This window comes from Ranitomeya variabilis, chromosome 1 (genome assembly GCF_051348905.1).
Source record: "Ranitomeya variabilis isolate aRanVar5 chromosome 1, aRanVar5.hap1, whole genome shotgun sequence".
Classification (NCBI taxonomy): domain Eukaryota; kingdom Metazoa; phylum Chordata; class Amphibia; order Anura; family Dendrobatidae; genus Ranitomeya; species Ranitomeya variabilis.
Genome location: NC_135232.1, coordinates 810848168 through 810865519, shown reverse-complemented (window position 1 = coordinate 810865519; position 17352 = coordinate 810848168). Strand labels below are relative to the sequence as shown.

Sequence of the window (17352 nt, the reverse complement as noted above, 5' to 3'; positions counted from 1 at the left end):
ATAGCAGCGATCTGATGATCGCTGCTATGTAGCAGAGCCGTTCGAGTGGTGCCAGCTTCTAGCCTCCCATGGAGGCTATTGAAGCATGGCAAAAGTAAAAAAAAAAAAAAAAGTGAAAAAAAATTAAAAAAATATAAAAGTTTAAATCACCCCCCTTTTGCCCCATTCAAAATAAAAAAATAAAAAAAATCAAACCTACACATATTTGGTATAGCCGCGTTCAGAATCGCCCGATCTCCGATCTATCAATAAAAAAAAAGGATTAACCTGATCGCTAAACAGCATAGCGAGAAAAAAATTCTAAACGCCAGAATTACGTTTTTTTGGTCGCCGCGACATTGCATTAAAATGCAGTAACGGGCGATCAAAAGAACGTATCTGCACCAAAATGCTATCATTAAAAATGCCAGCTCAGCACACAAAAAATAAGCCCTCAACCGACCCCAGATCATGAAAAATGGAGACGCTACGGGTATCGGAAAATGGCGCAATTTTTTTTTTTTTTCCGCAAAGTTTGGAAATTTTTTTTCACCACTTAGATAAAAGATAACCTAGTCATGTTAGGTGTCTATGAACTCGTACTGACTTGAAGAACCAGAATGGCAGGTCAGTTTTAGCATTTAGTGAACCTAGTAAAAAAGCCAATCAAAAAACCAGTGTGGGATTGCACTTTTTTTTGCAATTTCACCACACTTGGAATTTTTTTCCCGTTTTCTAGTACACGACATGCTAAAACCAATGATGTCGTTCCAAAGTACAACTTGTTTTGCAAAAAATAAGCCCTCACATGGCCATATTGACAGAAAAATAAAAAAGTTATGGCTCTGGGAAGGAGGGGAGCGAAAAAAGAACACGGAAAAACAGAAAATCCCACAGTCATGAAGGGGGTTAAAAAGCCATCCCTGGACCAGAACCGCACTGCTAACTACAGAACTGTCAGTAATCTTCCCTTTATCGACTCCTGGAATGCTTTGTCCACTCCTGTCTCATCTGCTAGCTCTCTGATAACTGCCTTCTCGACCCTTTGCAATCTGGTTTCCACCCCTCACACTCTGCTGAAACTGCCCTTGCTAAAGTCTCTGATGACCTAGTAACAGCAAAATCCAATGGTCACCACTCCTTGCTGTTTCTCCTAGATCTCTCTGCAGCATTCGACACTGTGGATAACCACCTCCTCCTCACCATGCTCCACTCTATCGGCCTCAAGAACATCATCCTCTCTTGGTTCTCCTACCTCTCTAACCACTCCTTCACTGTATCTTTTGCCGGCTCTTCTTTACTCTTCCACTTACTATCTGGGTTCCTCAAGGCTCGATCCTAGGCCCTCTATTCATCTCTTTATATACCTGCCCCCATTGGTCAAACTATCAGTAGATTTGGCTTCCAGTAGCATCTCTATGCTAATGACACCTAGTTATGCACCTCTTCACCTGATAGGACCCCCACTTTAATACAAAATGCCAGGAATTGTTTGTGTGATGTCTCTACCGTCATGTCCTCCTTCTATCTGAAACTCAATCTCTCCAAAGCTGAGTTCTTTTTGTTTCCTCCCGTTACTAACCTACTTACACCCAACTTTTCAATTTCCTTGGGTGGTTTAACCATAACAACTCTCTTATTCGCTCTCGTCTGGACTACTGCAACTAACCCTCTTCTGATCGGTCTCCCTGTAACTAAACTTTCTCCTCTATAATCCATCCTGAATGGAGCGCCTAGGGACATATTTTTGTCCAGCTTCATCACCGATGCGTATATTATAAAAAAAAAAAAAAAGATTATTATTATTATTACAAGCCTATCACCTCGATTCACTAATCTAACGCTCTCCTGTGCCCTTCTTATAAATCTTAACCCCTTTTCCCCCCAGGGGTATTTGCACGTTAATGACCGGGCCAATTTTTACAATTCTGACCACTGTCCCCTTATGAGGTAATGACTCTGGAACACTTCTATGGAACGTCGTGATTCTTAGAATGTTTTCTCTTTACATATTGTACTTCAGTAGTAATAGTAAAATTTCTTTGATATGACTTAAGTAGTGTTGAGCGATACCTTCCGATATGCAAAGGTATCGGTATCGGATTGGATCGGCCGATATCCAAAAAATATCGGATATCGCCGATACCGATACCCGATACCAATGCATATCAATGGGACACAAAATATCGGAATGGTTCCCAGGGTCTGAAGGAGAGGAAACTCTGCTTCAGGCCCTGGGATCCATATTCATGTATAAAATAAAGAATAAAAATAAAAAATATTGATATACTCACCCCTCTGACGGCCCCGGCTCTCACCGGTCCAAGCGTCTGCCTCCGTTCCTAAGAATGCAGAGTGAAGGACCTTCGATGACGTCGCGGCTTGTGATTGGTCGCGTGACCGCTCACGCGACCAATCACAAGCCGCGACGTCATCGAAGGTCATTCACTCCCTGCATTCTTAGGAACGGGAGGCACCGCTAAGAGCCAGGGTCCGCCGGAGGGGTGAGTATATCAATATTTTTTATTTTTATTCTTTATTTTTTACATGAATATGGATCCCAGGGCCTGAAGGAGAGTCTCCTCTCCTCCAGACCCTGGGAACCATACGCACCGCACACTTCCGATTCCGATTTCCGATATCGCAAAAATATCGGAACTCGGTATCGGAATTCCGATACAGCAAAAATCGGCCGATACCCGATATTTGCAGTATCGGAATGCTCAACACTAGACTTAAGTTTATTTGTGAAAAAAATGGAAATTTGGTGAAAATTTATTCAAATTTTGCAATTTTCCAACTTTGAGTTTTCATGCCCTTAAGGGTATGTGCACACGTTCAGGATTTCTTGCAGAAATTTCCTGACAAAAACCGGACATTTCTGCCAGAAATCCGCATGCATTTTTGCGCGGTTTTTAAGCGTTTTTTTCCGGAGCTTCCCAATGCATTAAATAGCGGGAAAAACGTGAAAAAAAAACGCAAAATTAATGAACATGCTGCTTTTTTTACCGCAATGCGTTTTTTTCGCGGAAATAAACGCATCATGTGCACAAAAATTGCAGAATGCATTCTAAATGATAGGATGCATATGTATGCGTTTTTTATGCGTTATCACGACAAAAATGCGAAAAATCCTGAACGTGTGCACATACCCTAAATCACAGAGATATGTCACGCAAAAAATTTACTTCAGATCCAACATTTTTTAAGGGTAACAGGGAAAAACTGGACCCCAAAACTTGTTGTGCAATTTCTCCTGAGATACCCCATATGAGGGAGAAAACCACTGTTTGGGCACACGGCAGAGCTCGGAAGGGAAGGGGCGTCATCTGAATGTAAAATTTCTTGGAATAATTAGCACACGTCATGTCCCATTTGGAGAGGCCCTGATGTGCCTAAACAGTGGAAACCCCCACAAGTGACCCCTCAAGTAATGTATTTAGATGCATGGTAAGCACCTTGAACCCCCAGGTTCTTCGCAAAGGTTTATAACATGGAGCAGTTAAAATACTAAAATCACATTTTCCTCACAAAAATGTTGTTTTACCCCTAAGTTTTTAATTTTTCTAACGGCTAATAAGACATTTTTTTTACAACAAACTGAGGTCCATTTTTTCCTGAGTGTGCCAATAGCCCATATAGATCATAGAATTTTATACCATTGAGCAGTGAAGAAAAAATAACTACATTTTTACCACCAAAATTTAGTTTTAGCCCCAGATTTTACATTTTCACACAAGTGGGTTAAAATGGCACCAAAATGTGTTCCACAATTTCTACTGAACGTGCCAATACCCCATATGTGGCCGTACAGTACTACTTATACGGAGAGACTCGGGAGGAACGGAGCGCTTTTTGCCTCCTGGCGTGCAGATTTTCCTAGAAGAGCTTGTGGACTCCATATACAGAGCCCCTTATTGCTTGAAGAGCAGAATCCCCCCTCAAGTGACCCCATTTTGGAAATTAGAACCCTTTGGGAATTTATCTACTGGTGTAGTGATTATTTTGACTCCATGGTTATCTTACAGAAACCAGCAGCAATGAATGTTGCCGAGTGAAAATTGCAAACTGCCGTTGTAGTCACCAGTATGTTATGCCCAGCCCGTGCTTCTGGAGACACGCACCTGTAAGTTAGGCGGGCTCTTATCACTACAGAAATGCCTAAGGCGAAATTATATGTGGTTTAGGTGCACTGAGGTATTAGAAGGGAGGGGTACATTTAGATTGGGGGCACATAATTTGCTGAATTTCTTTTGGCAGGTGAGGAGCCATTTTGCTTTTCCAGAGCCTTTGTACTAGCAGTAACATGGAAGCCCCCTATATTTCTGTTAACGGATCTGAGTGGGGACTTGCTTTTTTTTGTGGATTGAGTTGAAGCTTTTATAGGGAACATTTTATATAACATTTGGGATCACATTTATCTGGCGTTCTACGCTCACCACTTACTTTCTCCTTCGCCTCATTGGGGGACACAGGACCATGGGTTATGCTGCTGTCACTAGGAGGCTGACACTAAGCTGAGACAAAAAAAGGTTAGCTCCTCCCCTGCAGTATACACCCTCATGCTGGCTTCCAGAGACCCAGTTCAAGCTTAGTGTACGTAGGAGGCACACTGATTTTTTCTTTTCAATCTATTCCGGACGAAGGGGGCGACGGATTCTTTCATGTTCCGATCTCCCCCGAACCAACAACAGGCAAGCACGGGAGTTTCACCTCACCGTATCCTCTCCTGCGACGTGGGAGCCACTGCCTGAGCTGACCTTTTTTGGGCGACGGTTTTTTCCCTAAAAGGGCACCGATCTCCCCATGTTGTACAGAGGAGCACTGGTGTTTTTACCTCCAGTATCCTCCTCTGCAGCCAGGCCCTTTTTTATTGCCGGACATCTGCCCTGTCCACCAGGTTCTACCCTCGGCTGTACAGTGGCCCTATACCCGTGGCGTCCGTGCAGACCACACTGCATCACCAATTTTCTGTGTGACTCAGGTGGTGGACGGTTCCTCCCCACCCCCCTGTCTGGGGCTGGTGGATGGAGGCTTCCCAACCCCTGCACCGTCCCAGCCATCCTAAGGCTCCTCTCACCTCCTCTGGGTAAGTGTCTCGTGGGGGATGGGGGGGGTCGCCGGTGGTCTGGAGGGCTCCTCTTCAGCATTGGCACCTTAGTGGGCTGCAGCGCAGTATCGGTGGGCTGAGGCGTCGGCACTTTGCGGCCGCGCGCCGGGCCGAGACCGCAAATTTAGCCCCCGGCTTCGGCCTAGCCGCTGGTCACTGCCGATAGGCTCCACCCACTCCTGCGCGTCATCGGCGGCGCCGCCCCCCGGTCCCTGGCGCTTCTCGCAGCCGACGAGATCTCTTTCCTGATCTCGGCGGCCATCTTAGTCCTCACTACATGCCGCAGCTCCAGCTCTGCCGCATCTCGGTGTCACAGCGCCCACGTGCAGCCAGTTTCCTATCTCAGGCTTCACAGTTCGGCTTCCCAGGACAGCGGGACACAGGTCCGGGGTAAGGAGGCATTGTCAGCTTCTCCTCTGCAGCGTCGCCCTCTGCTTCCCAGGCCAGATTATAGTCCCTGTGGGCCTTTTTTTGTATTAGAATCATGTCGCAGTCAAGGTCTAAAAAAGCCTCTAAGGTGCATACGACCTTTTTTTCTGCGTGTACCACCTGCCAGGCCCCACTTCCTAGGCCTCAAACTTCTCCCTTCTGCTCTGCCTGCGATGCTCCATGTGCCCAGGAGCCCTCCACCGCCACCGACTCTGGCGTACCTAGCCCCCCCCCCCCCCCCCCCGTGGGTCGCTTCACTCTCGCAGTCCGTGGATTTTTTAGCCAACGCCATCAAATCCATTCAAAATCCCTCCGGGGTACGGGGTAATCCGTTACAGGCGTTAAGGGATCCCTTCACAGCAGGGGAATCGTCGGCCAGCAGGGGCCGCTCTCCACTTAAAGAGGCACGGTCATCCAGAAAACGGATCCAACGGATCCGCACTACCTCTCCTGAGCGCTCTCCTCGCCGCTCAGACTCTGGCAGCTCCACCTCTCGCTCACCCTCTTTGGGGGATCACAGCGTTCACGACTCTGAACATGAGTCCGAGGTATCATTGGACCCGGAGGCTCCGGAGTTCAGAGCTACGGTTGACTCCCTCATTGTAGCAGTCAATCACACACTTAAGGTGGATGATGACGCTAATTCCGCTCCGGAACACGCGGTCTCTTTTACCAGATCCAAACGTTCCCACAAATCTTTTGCCTCTCATCCAGCCTTTCTGGATATAGTCAGGCGTCACAGGGAGCGTCCAGATAAGCGTTTCACGGGTAAGAAGGACCTGGTATCAAAGTATCCCTTCTCAGCGGATCTCGTGAAAGACTGGACGGATCCCCCTTTAGTAGATCCGCCGGTCTCACGCCTAGCTTCTAAAACGCTCCTTTCAGTTCCGGAGGGCGCTTCAATTAAGAGTCCCACTGAACGTCAGCTGGACTCTCTAGCTCGTTCAGTGTATGAAGCCTCTGGCTCTTCCCTGTCCCCCTCCTTCGCCGCGGCTTGGGTGACCAAGGCTATGGTTTCCTGGGCGGATGCTCTAGTGAAATCCATTAATGAACAGGACCTTCCGTCTGAGATGGCAGACCTAGCCAAGCAGTTAGCCATGGCTAGCGATTACGTGATGTTCGCTTCCCTCGACGCGGCGAATTGCGCAGCTTCGGCGGCTTCCAACGCCATCGCTATCAGAAGGGCTCTTTGGCTCAGGGAGTGGCGCGCAGATTCCTCCTCTAAGAAATCTCTGATCTCCCTCCCTTTTCAAGGCGGGCGTCTTTTTGGCGAAAAGCTTGACCAGCTTATTTCCGACGCCACAGGGGGAAAGAGCAAGTTCCTTCCCCAACAGAGGCCCAAGACGGCTTTCCAGCGCCAGCCTTACTTTCGCTTTCGGCCTTTTCGTACCAGCCCAGCCTGGTCCAACCCCTCCGGTCTCCCCAGATCAGACCGTTCCGCTCGCACAGACAGAGACGCTCGTCCCTCCTTTAGGCCGAATCCTTCCTGGCGCGGGAAACCGAGGCAGCCCAGAACCCGAGGTTCCAGACCTCCCAGATTCCCGTCTCAATGACTCAGGATCGGTGCCAGTCGATACCATCAGAGTAGGTGGTCGCCTACTCCTTTTTCAGCAAGCCTGGCTCTCCGTCGTGCACGACGAATGGGTCAGGGATCTGGTATCGTCTGGCTACAAGATAGAGTTCTCTCCTCCTCCAACTCGGTTTTTCCCCTCTCGCCTTCCCAGTTCGGCAGCTCAGTCTCGCGCCCTTCTTTGCGCCATTCACATCCTCCGCCAGAGCGGGGTCATTGTCCCGGTCCCGGAACACGAGAGGTTCAAAGGTTTCTACTCAAACCTCTTCGTCGTTCCAAAGAAGGACGGAAAGGTGCGGCCCATTTTGGATCTGAAGCTCCTGAACAAGTGCGTAAGAGTCCGGCACTTCAGGATGGAATCGCTCAGATCGGTCATCTCTTCGATGGAAAGAGGGGAATTTCTGGCCTCGATAGACATCAAGGATGCCTATCTTCACATCCCAATTTTCCCGTCTCATCAGAGGTTCCTCCGCTTTGCCATTCTGGAGGATCACTTCCAGTTCACGGCCTTACCCTTCGGTCTCGCCACGGCGCCCAGGGTATTTACCAAGGTCATGGCGGCTGTCATGGCCATCCTTCATTCTCGAGGAGTCGTCGTGTTACCTTACTTAGACGATCTCCTCATAAAGGGCCCGTCTTTTCAAGCCTGCGAGTCAAGCGTCCACATTACCCTGGATTCTCTTTCGCGCCTAGGTTGGTTGATCAACTGGGACAAGTCCTCTCCCGTTCCTGCCCGTCGGACCTCCTTTCTGGGAATGATCCTGGACACTTCGAGGGGGCTGGTCTTGCTTCCTCGGTCCAAGGCCCAAGCACTTCAGCAAGGAGCCCGAACGCTCTGTCATCCTCGCCCGCGAACCATTCGGTTCGCCATGAGGATCCTGGGAAAGATGGTTGCAGCGATCGAAGCAGTTCCTTTTGCTCAGCTCCATCTCCGTTCCTTGCAACAGGCTTTGCTGCACAACTGGGACAGGAGTATCTCATCTCTCAACCGCCCTTGTCCCCTGTCCCCGCGGGTCAGACAATCTCTCGTATGGTGGACCCTGGGCCCATCTCTTCTCCGGGGGAAGTCCTTTCTTCCGATCCGCTGGTTAGTGGTAACTACCGACGCCAGTCTTCTTGGCTGGGGGGCGGTGTTCCTCCACCACTCTGCCTAGGGCCGCTGGACAGTTCGGGAATCCAAACTCCCCATCAACATCCTGGAGATTCGCGCTATCAGACTTGCTCTGAGCCGCTTTCACATCCTGCTCGCGGGTCACCCAGTACGAGTCCAATCGGACAACGTCACGGCGGTGGCCTACATCAACCACCAGGGGGGTACCCGCAGCAGGGCGGCGATGCAGGAAGTCTCCCTCATCCTTCGTTGGGCCGAAACCAACCATTCCATCATCTCTGCGGTGCACATTCCGGGAGTCGAGAACTGGGCGGCGGACTTCCTGAGCCGCCAGGGCCTTGCCTCGGGGGAGTGGGAACTCCACCCAGAGGTTTTTCACCAGATCTGTCTTCGCTGGGGGACCCCGGACGTGGATCTGATGGCGTCCAGATTGAACGCCAAAGTCCACAGCTTCATTGCTCGATCTCGGGATCCCCAGGCCATAGGAGTGGATGCGCTGATTTCTCCGTGGCATCAATTTCAGCTCCCATACGTGTTCCCTCCCCTTCCCTTACTGCCGAAGGTGATCCGAAAGATCAGGACGGAGGGAGTTCCAGTCATTCTGGTCGCCCCAGACTGGCCTCGTCGCGCTTGGTACGCGGAGCTCGTTCAGCTCGTAGCCGACGTTCCCTTGCGGTTGCCGGACCGCCCAGACCTGCTTCGCCAAGGACCGATCTACCATCAGAGCTCAGGGGCCCTACGTTTAACGGCGTGGCTGTTGAAACCTGGATTCTAGCTCATGCCGGTTTCTCTCAGCAGGTCATCCCCACCATGTTAAGTGCTCGCAAGGCGTCTTCCGCCTCCATCTACCACCGCGTCTGGAAATCTTTCTTTTCATGGTGCAGGCTCCGGGGTCACCCTCCGCTCGTTTTCTCTATCCCTTGCATCTTGCATTTCCTTCAGTCCGGTCTGGACTCCGGACTGGCTCTGAGTTCCCTCAAGGGCCAGATCTCAGCGTTATCCGTGCTCTTCCAGCGCAGGATCGCCGCCAACCTTCAAGTCAAGACCTTCATTCAGGGAGTCTCCCATATGGTTCCTCCTTACAGGATGCCGTTAGAGACCTGGGATCTCAACTTGGTCCTGGGGGTTCTTCAGGAGCCTCCGTTCGAACCCCTTCAAGACGTTCCGCTCTCTGTCCTCTCATGGAAGGTTGCCTTCCTGGTAGCGGTGACGTCCATCAGAAGGGTTTCAGAGCTCGCCGCTTTGTCCTGCCGGGCGCCGTTTCTGGCCTTTCATCAGGACAAAGTGGTCCTACGTCCTTCCCCGGCGTTTCTTCCGAAGGTGGTCTCATCTTTTCATCTTAACGAGGACATCATCCTTCCTTCTTTTTGTCCGCAGCCCAAGCATAGGGTCGAGAAGGCTCTCCATACTCTGGACGTGGTACGGGCCCTCAGGAGGTACATTTCCAGAACGGCTCATTTCAGGAAATCGGACGCCCTTTTCGTTCTCCCGGAGGGTCACAGAAAGGGTTTGGCTGCGTCTAAATCCACGATAGCCAGATGGATCCGATCTGCTATCCAGGAATCCTATCGGGTCAGAGGCAGTCCTATCCCGGCGGGGATTAGAGCTCATTCAACTCGGTCGATGGGTGCTTCCTGGGCCATCCGGCACCAGGCTTCAGCGGAGCAGGTTTGCAAGGCCGCAACGTGGTCTAGCCTGCATACCTTCACAAAGCATTACAATGTCCACATTCAATCCTCTGCGGACGCGGCCCTTGGCAGGCGTATCCTGCAAGCGGCCGTCGCGCACCTGTAGTCAGATGGTACACGGAGTTATATGGTTGAATTGTTTCCCTCCCAGGGACTGCTTTGGGACGTCCCATGGTCCTGTGTCCCCCAATGAGGCGAAGGAGAAATAGGGATTTTTGTGTGTACTCACCGTAAAATCCTTTTCTCCGAGCCACTCATTGGGGGACACAGCACCCACCCTGGTAACCTTACGGCTCGTTGCCTTTTTTCTTTTTGGTCTTTGACTGTTTGTTTGACATGTTTTATGCTAATGTTATTGGTTATATTGTTGTTATTATCCTACTGCTTTTGCACTGAACTGGGTCTCTGGAAGCCAGCATGAGGGTGTATACTGCAGGGGAGGAGCTAACCTTTTTTTGTCTCAGCTGAGTGTCAGCCTCCTAGTGACAGCAGCATAACCCATGGTCCTGTGTCCCCCAATGAGTGGCTCGGAGAAAAGGATTTTACGGTGAGTACACACAAAAATCCCTATTTTCGGATTCCATCTAAATCTCTGAGTGACATGATTCAGATGAAACCCCAGGTGGATCCATTCACTATAATGAGGCAGCAGAGTTACTCCGGACTCTGCCTGGCCTCTGTTCCGCGGTGTACTTTTTCAGAAGTGCACAAAACTGTGTCCGACAGCACTTTTATGCAATCCTAAAAGGACAGACACCGCTGGATCACAGGTCAGACGGCGTCCACAGTGCCTCCATCTGCCTCATTATCCCCTTTCTGCCATTAGACGTACTATTCCGTCCATGTGACCCGGGCCCTACTTCCCATGGACGGAATAGTACGTCATAGGCGATCGGCCGCGCTCTCTGGGGGAGCGCGGCCGATCGCCGCCGGGTGTCAGCTCAGAGCAGGCGCCAGCAAGCCTCCCTGCAGTGCCTGTCAGATCGCTGATCTGACACAGTGCACTGCAAAGTGTCAGATCAGCGATCTGACCCTATAACATGATGCCCCACCCTAGGACAAAGTAGAAAAAAAAATTTACATGTGTTAAAGAAATGTATTTATTGGATTTTTTTTTTTTTTTTTTTTTATCTAAATAAAAAAAATAAAATAAAAGTACACATACTTAGTATCGCTGCGTCCGTAACAACCCGACCTATAAAATTGTCCCACTAGTTAACGCTGTCAGTGATCACCTTAAAAAAAAAAAAACAACAAAAAACGCTTTATCATACCGCGGAACAAAACGTGGAATAACACGCGATCAAAAATACAGATATAAACATGGTACCGCTGAAAACGTCATCTTGTCCCACAAAAAACGAGCCGCCATACAACATCATCAGCGAAAAAATAAAAAAGTTATAGTCCTCAAAATAAAGCGATGCAAAAATAATTATTATTTATATAAAAGTTTTTATCGTATAAAAGCGCCAAAACCTAAAAAAAAGATATAAATGAGGTATCGCTGTAATCGTACTGACCCGAAGAATAAAACTGCTTTATCCATTTTATCAAACGGGGAACGGTATAAGCGCCCCCCCCAAAAGAAATTCATGAATATCTGGTTTTTGGTCATTCTGCCTCACAAAAATCGGAATAAAAAGCGATAAAAAAAAATGTCACGTGGCCGAAAATGGTACCAATAAAAACGTCAACTCGTCCCGCAAAAAACAAGACCTCAAATGACTCTGTGGATTAGGGTTAGGGGTGTGTTGGGGTTAGGGGTGTGGTTGGGATTAGGGTTAGGGGCATGTTCGGGTTAGGGTTTCAGTTAGAATTGGGGGCTTCCGCTGTTTAGGCACATCAGGGGCTCTCCAAACGCGACATGGCGTCCGATCTCAATTCCAGCCAATTCTGCGTTGAAAAAGTAAAACAGTGCTCCTTCCCTTCCGAGCTCTCCCGTGCGCCAAAACAGGGGTTTACCCCAACATATGGGGTATCGGCGTACTCAGGACAAATTGGACAACAACTTTTGGGGTTCAATTTCTCTGGTTACCCTTAGGAAAATAAAAATTTGGGGGGCTAAAAAATAATTTGTGTGGGAAAAAAAAGATTATTTTTTTTCACGACTTTGCGTTATAAACTGTAGTGAAACACGTGGGGGTTCAAAGTTCTCACCACACATCTAGATAAGTTCCTTAGGGGGTCTAGTTTCCAATATGGGTTCACTTGTGGGGGGTTTCTACTGTTTAGGTACATCAGGGGCTCTGCAAACGCAATGTGATGCCTGCAGACCATTCCATCTACATAAGCTTGCATTCCAAGCAGCGCTCCTTCCCTTCCGAGCTCTGCCATGCACCCAAACGGTGGTCCCCCCCACATATGGAGTATCACCGTACTCAGGACAAATTGGACAACAACTTTTGGGGTCCGTTTTCTCCTGTTGCCCTTGGTAAAATAAAACAAATTGGAGCTGAAGTAAATTTTTTGTGAAGAAAAGTTAAATGTTCTTTTTTTTTTTTTTTTTTTAACATTCCAAAAATTCCTGTGAAATACCTGAAGGGTTAATAAACTTCTTGAATGTGGTTTTGAGCACCTTGAGGGGTGCAGTTTTTAGAATGGTGTCACACTTGGTTATTTTCTATCATATAGACCCCTCAAAATCACTTCAAATGTGATGTGGTCCCTAAAAGAAAAAAAAATGGTGTTGTAAAAATAAGAAATTGCTGGTCAACTTTTAACCCTTAACTCCCTAACAAAAAAAAAATGTTGGTTCCAAAATTGTGCTGATGTAAAGTAGACATGTGGGAAATGTTACTTATTAAGTATTTTTTGACTCCTTGAAAAAGCCACTTAGGTGAAACGTACGTTGGGGTCGGAGTCCTGGAGGGCCACAGATCATCTTCACACTGGTACTAGTATTTTTCCAGAGATTTATGCACTTTAGTTGTCTGGGTTAGACTATCATTAGTGATGCATATGCACTTTATTGGGATAGAAGGCCTATTGTAGTGCCATCTATTAGTTTTTTGTTTTTGCACTCTGGAAGGTCACATATATATGTATATGAATTATATATTTTTTTAGTATCTTTTTTATTATATGGATCTGGTCTCCTCATTAATTATACATTTTGTAATATAATGTAGTATTATTTGTTGTCTTTTCTTCTTTTGTGTAATAAATTTTGGTAATAAAATCATTTTTTAACATATATATTTTTTATGTGATTATTTGATATATGTTCACTTCTGACATTGGTTATATATTTTTTGTGACATAACTCTGATTTAAGGGCATAAAAATTCAAAGTTGGAAAATTGCGAAATTTTCAAAATTTTGGCAAAATTTCATTTTTTTCACAAATAAACGCAGGTAATATCAAAGAAATTTTACCACTATCATGAAGTACAATATGTCACGAGAAACACTGTCAGAATCATCAGGATCCGTTGAAGCGTTCCAGAGTTATAACCTCATAAAGGGACAGTGGTCAGAATTGTAAAAATTGGTTCGGTCATTAACGTGCAAACCACCCTTGGGGGTAATGGGAGTTAAAGGGAATCTTCCGCCAGAGGTTCCGTCTGAATCACGTATTTCAGAGATTTACACGGAAACCCCGGTGTAAGTGCTCAGCGCAGGAGAAATGAGCGCCTAGCCTTACTGTGATCTTTGGGAGGCTGAATGAAAAGATGAACAGCAGGTGAAGAATTGTTTTTATTTATTTTTTTACGCCATTCCTCGTGCGCTGTAAGTAATTAGTCGACTTTATTCTTTGGGTACGTGCGATTACACTGATACCTGATTTGTTTGGCCGCTGTCACAAAAAATAGTTTTTACATCACCACATTTTGAGAACTATAATTTTTCCACATTTTGGCCCACAGTCATGTGATGGCTTGCTTTTTGCGGGACGAGTTGTCGTTTTTTATTGGTACCATTTTCGGGCACATGACATTTTTTTGATCGCTTTGGCTATGTGCCCACGTTGCGTTTTTATGTGTTTTTGCGGCAGCGGAAACACTTAAAAAAACGCATTCCCATGCAATCCTATGGGATTCCGCAGTTGCTGTGCCCATACTGCCGATTTTCCTGCTGCGGAATCGCATAGCTGTAAAATCCGCAGCATGTTCATTATTTCTGCATAATCGCAATGATTCCGCCGCCATAGGATTGCACTGAAATGCTCACTTTACGCATGTGGCTATGCCCACCATGCATAAAGTGAGCGCTTCATGTGCAGATGGTACCCGGGTCTGGAGGAGACAGCTACAATATCCCTGTAAAAAAAATAAAATAAAAAATAAGGTTATACTTACCTTCTGATGGCCCCCGGAGTCCTCCCGGCTCTCAGCGGTGCACGCGGTGGCTTCCGTTCCCAGGGATGCATTGCGCGAATCACCTGGGATGACGTCGCGGTCACGCAACCGTGATGTCACAAAGGTCCTTTGCGCAAAGCATCCCTCGGGAAAGGAACATACTCGGAGTGCCACTGAGGAGATCGGGGGCCATCAGAAGGTGAGAATAACCATTTTTTACACTTTTTAAAATTATTTTTAACATTCTATCTTTTACTATTGATGATGCATAGGCAGCATCAATAGTAAAAAGTTGGTCACACTTGTCAAGCACTAGCTTGACAAGTGTGACCATCCTGTCAATCACTTTTCTAAGCTAAAAACGCTTGCAAAACGCATGCAAATTCCGCATGCGTTTTACCCGCGGCAAGGAGTTGCATTTCTGCAACGTGGGCACATAGCCTTTCTATTCCGGGTTTTGTGAGACAGAATGAACAAAACCAGCAATTCAGGAATTTCTTTTCTGGGGGTGTGGTTTATGCCTTTCTGTGTGTGGTAAAATTGATAAGGCAGTTTTATTCTTCGGGTCAGTACGATTACATCAGTACCTCATTTAAATAGTTTTTTTATGTTTTGGCGCTTTTATACAATTAAAAAGTATTATATAGAAAAAATAATACGTGTTTTTGCATTGCTTTATTGTGAGAGCTATAACTTTTTTTTATTTTTCTGCTGATGGAACTGTATGATGGCTTGTTTTTTTGCGGGACAAAATGACATTTTCAACTTTACCATGTTTATTTATATCTGGTTTTTTTCATCATTTTTTTATTCCACTTTTTGTTCGGCGGTATGATAAAGCATTGTTTTTTGCCTTGTTTTTTATTTTTTTATGGGGTTTACTAAAGGGTTAACTAGTCGGACAGTTTTTTATAGGTTGGGTCGTTGCAGACGCGGTGATACCAAATGTGTAGAGAGAGATCTATCTATATAATCGTCTAAGGGGTACTTCCGTCTGTCTGTCTGTAACGGAAATCCTGCGACACTGATTGGTCGCGGCCGGTAGGCTTAAGGTACCGTTACACTTAACGATTTACCAACGATCATGACCAGCGATACGACCTGGCCGTGATCGTTGGTAAGTCGTTGTGTGGTCGCTGGAGAGCTGTCACACAGACAGCTCTCCAGCGACCAACGATGCCGAAGTCCCCGTGTAACCAGGGTAAACATCGGGTTACTAAGCGCAGGGCCGCGCTTAGTAACCCGATGTTTACCCTGGTTACCATTGTAAATGTAAAAAAAAAAAAACACTACATACTTCCATTCCGGTGTCTGTCACGACCCTCGCCGTCAGCTTCTCGCACTGACTGTGTCAGCGCCGGCCGTAAAGCACAGCACAGCGGTGACGTCACCGCTGTGCTTTACGGCCGGCGCTCACAGTCAGTGCAGGAAGCTGACGGCGAGGGTCGTGACAGACACCGGAATGTAAGTATGTAGTGTTTTTTTTTTTTTTTACATTTACAATGGTAACCAGGGTAAACATCGGGTTACTAAGCGCGGCCCTGCGCTTAGTAACCCGATATTTACCCTGGTTACCAGTGAAGACATCGCTGGTTCGGCGTCACACACGCCGATCCAGCGATGACAGTGGGTGATCAGCGACCAAAAAAAGGTCCTGATCATTTGCAGCGACCAACGATCTCCCAGCAGGGGCCTGATCGTTGGTCGCTGTCACGCATAACGATTTCGTTAACGATATCGTTGCTACGTCACAAAAAGCAACGATATCGTTAACAAAATTGTTGTGTGACGGTACCTTTAGTCCGGCCGTGAATTGGCCCCTCTAGTCAGCGCGAGTGTGTCGCCCCATCCCGGACCAACTTTTTACTATTGATGCTGCCTATGCTGCCCACGCAGCAACAATAGTAATAAGATATAATGTTAAAAATAATAAAAAATTATAAAAAATCGTGCTATTCTCACCTTTCGACGTCCACCGATGCGCATGATGCTGCCGCCAGCTTCCGTTCCCAGTGATGCATTGCGAAATTACCCAGATGACTTAGCAGTCTCGCGAGACCGCAAAGTCATCTGGGTAATTTCGCAGTGCATCACTGGGAACGGAAGCTGGCGGCAGCATCGCGCGCATCGGCACAGCTTTGCTGGACGCCGGAGGGTGAGTGTATGTATATATATATATATATATATATATATATATATATATATATATATATATATATATATATATATATATATATATATATATATATATATATATATATATATATATATATATATATATATATATATATATATTTTATTTTTTTTTTAACAGGAATATGGTGCCCACACTGCTATATACTGCATGGGCTGTGTTATATACTGCATGGCCTGTGTTGTATATTACATGGGCTGTGCTATATATTACGTGGCTGTGCTAAGCGCGACGTACATACATATTCTAGAATGCCCAATGCATTAGAATCGGGCCACCATCTAGTGTGTGTGTGTGTATATATGTATTTTTTTTTCTTTTTTTTCACTCAAATATTTATTTAGAGATACGATATCTTGTTTTTTTGTTTTTTTTTATATTTTTCAAATTCTCACTTTTTTTTTTTTTTTACTAACTTTTTTACTTTATCCCACTATTATTATATATTTATATAGCACCATTGATTCCACGGTGCTGTACATGTGAGAAGGGGTTACATACAGGGTTATAGATATCACTATGGGACAATAATTTTTTTGCAGGCTGATCACTTCTCCATGCTGCTGAATCTGTGAGCCCTGCACTGACAGACAAACTTGCTCATCACGCACAGGTCATGATCAGCAGTTTGCTAAGTCTGGTGATCCGGATGTCGTCATGACATCGGGGTCACCATGGCAACGATTGGGACCTCGCATCAGGCCGCAGGGTCTCCGATCCAAAGACAGAGGGGCTGTCAGCTCTCTGCCTGCTTCTGGAATGCTGTGTTCAATTGCAGCATTTCGGCTGTTAAAGTGCCAGGAGCTGACACCGGCAGAGATCGCCCGCACACAACCCTCCTTCCCCCGTGTATGTGGGTGATCGCAATCAGGGCTGTGGATTCCGTAAACCAAACCTGACTCCGACTCCTCAATTTCCATGACTCCGACCCCAACTCCACCAAAATGGGCTCCAACTCCGACTCCACAGC

At 46.8% G+C, this 17352-nt stretch overlaps 1 protein-coding gene across 2 annotated transcripts in view; it reads left to right on the top strand.

Annotated features, from left to right (window-relative positions):
• PAQR3 (progestin and adipoQ receptor family member 3) overlaps positions 1 to 17352 on the top strand; it is a 39319-nt gene that overhangs the window by 6747 nt on the left and 15220 nt on the right. The window contains exon 1 of one of the 2 annotated variants that reach the window (XM_077274536.1): positions 14341 to 14387. The exons of the other annotated variant lie outside the window; for it this stretch is intronic. The gene's annotated coding sequence lies outside the window, so the exon portion shown is untranslated. Of the gene's footprint in view, positions 1 to 14340; positions 14388 to 17352 lie in introns of those variants that run through there. 2 annotated transcript variants of the gene reach the window in all.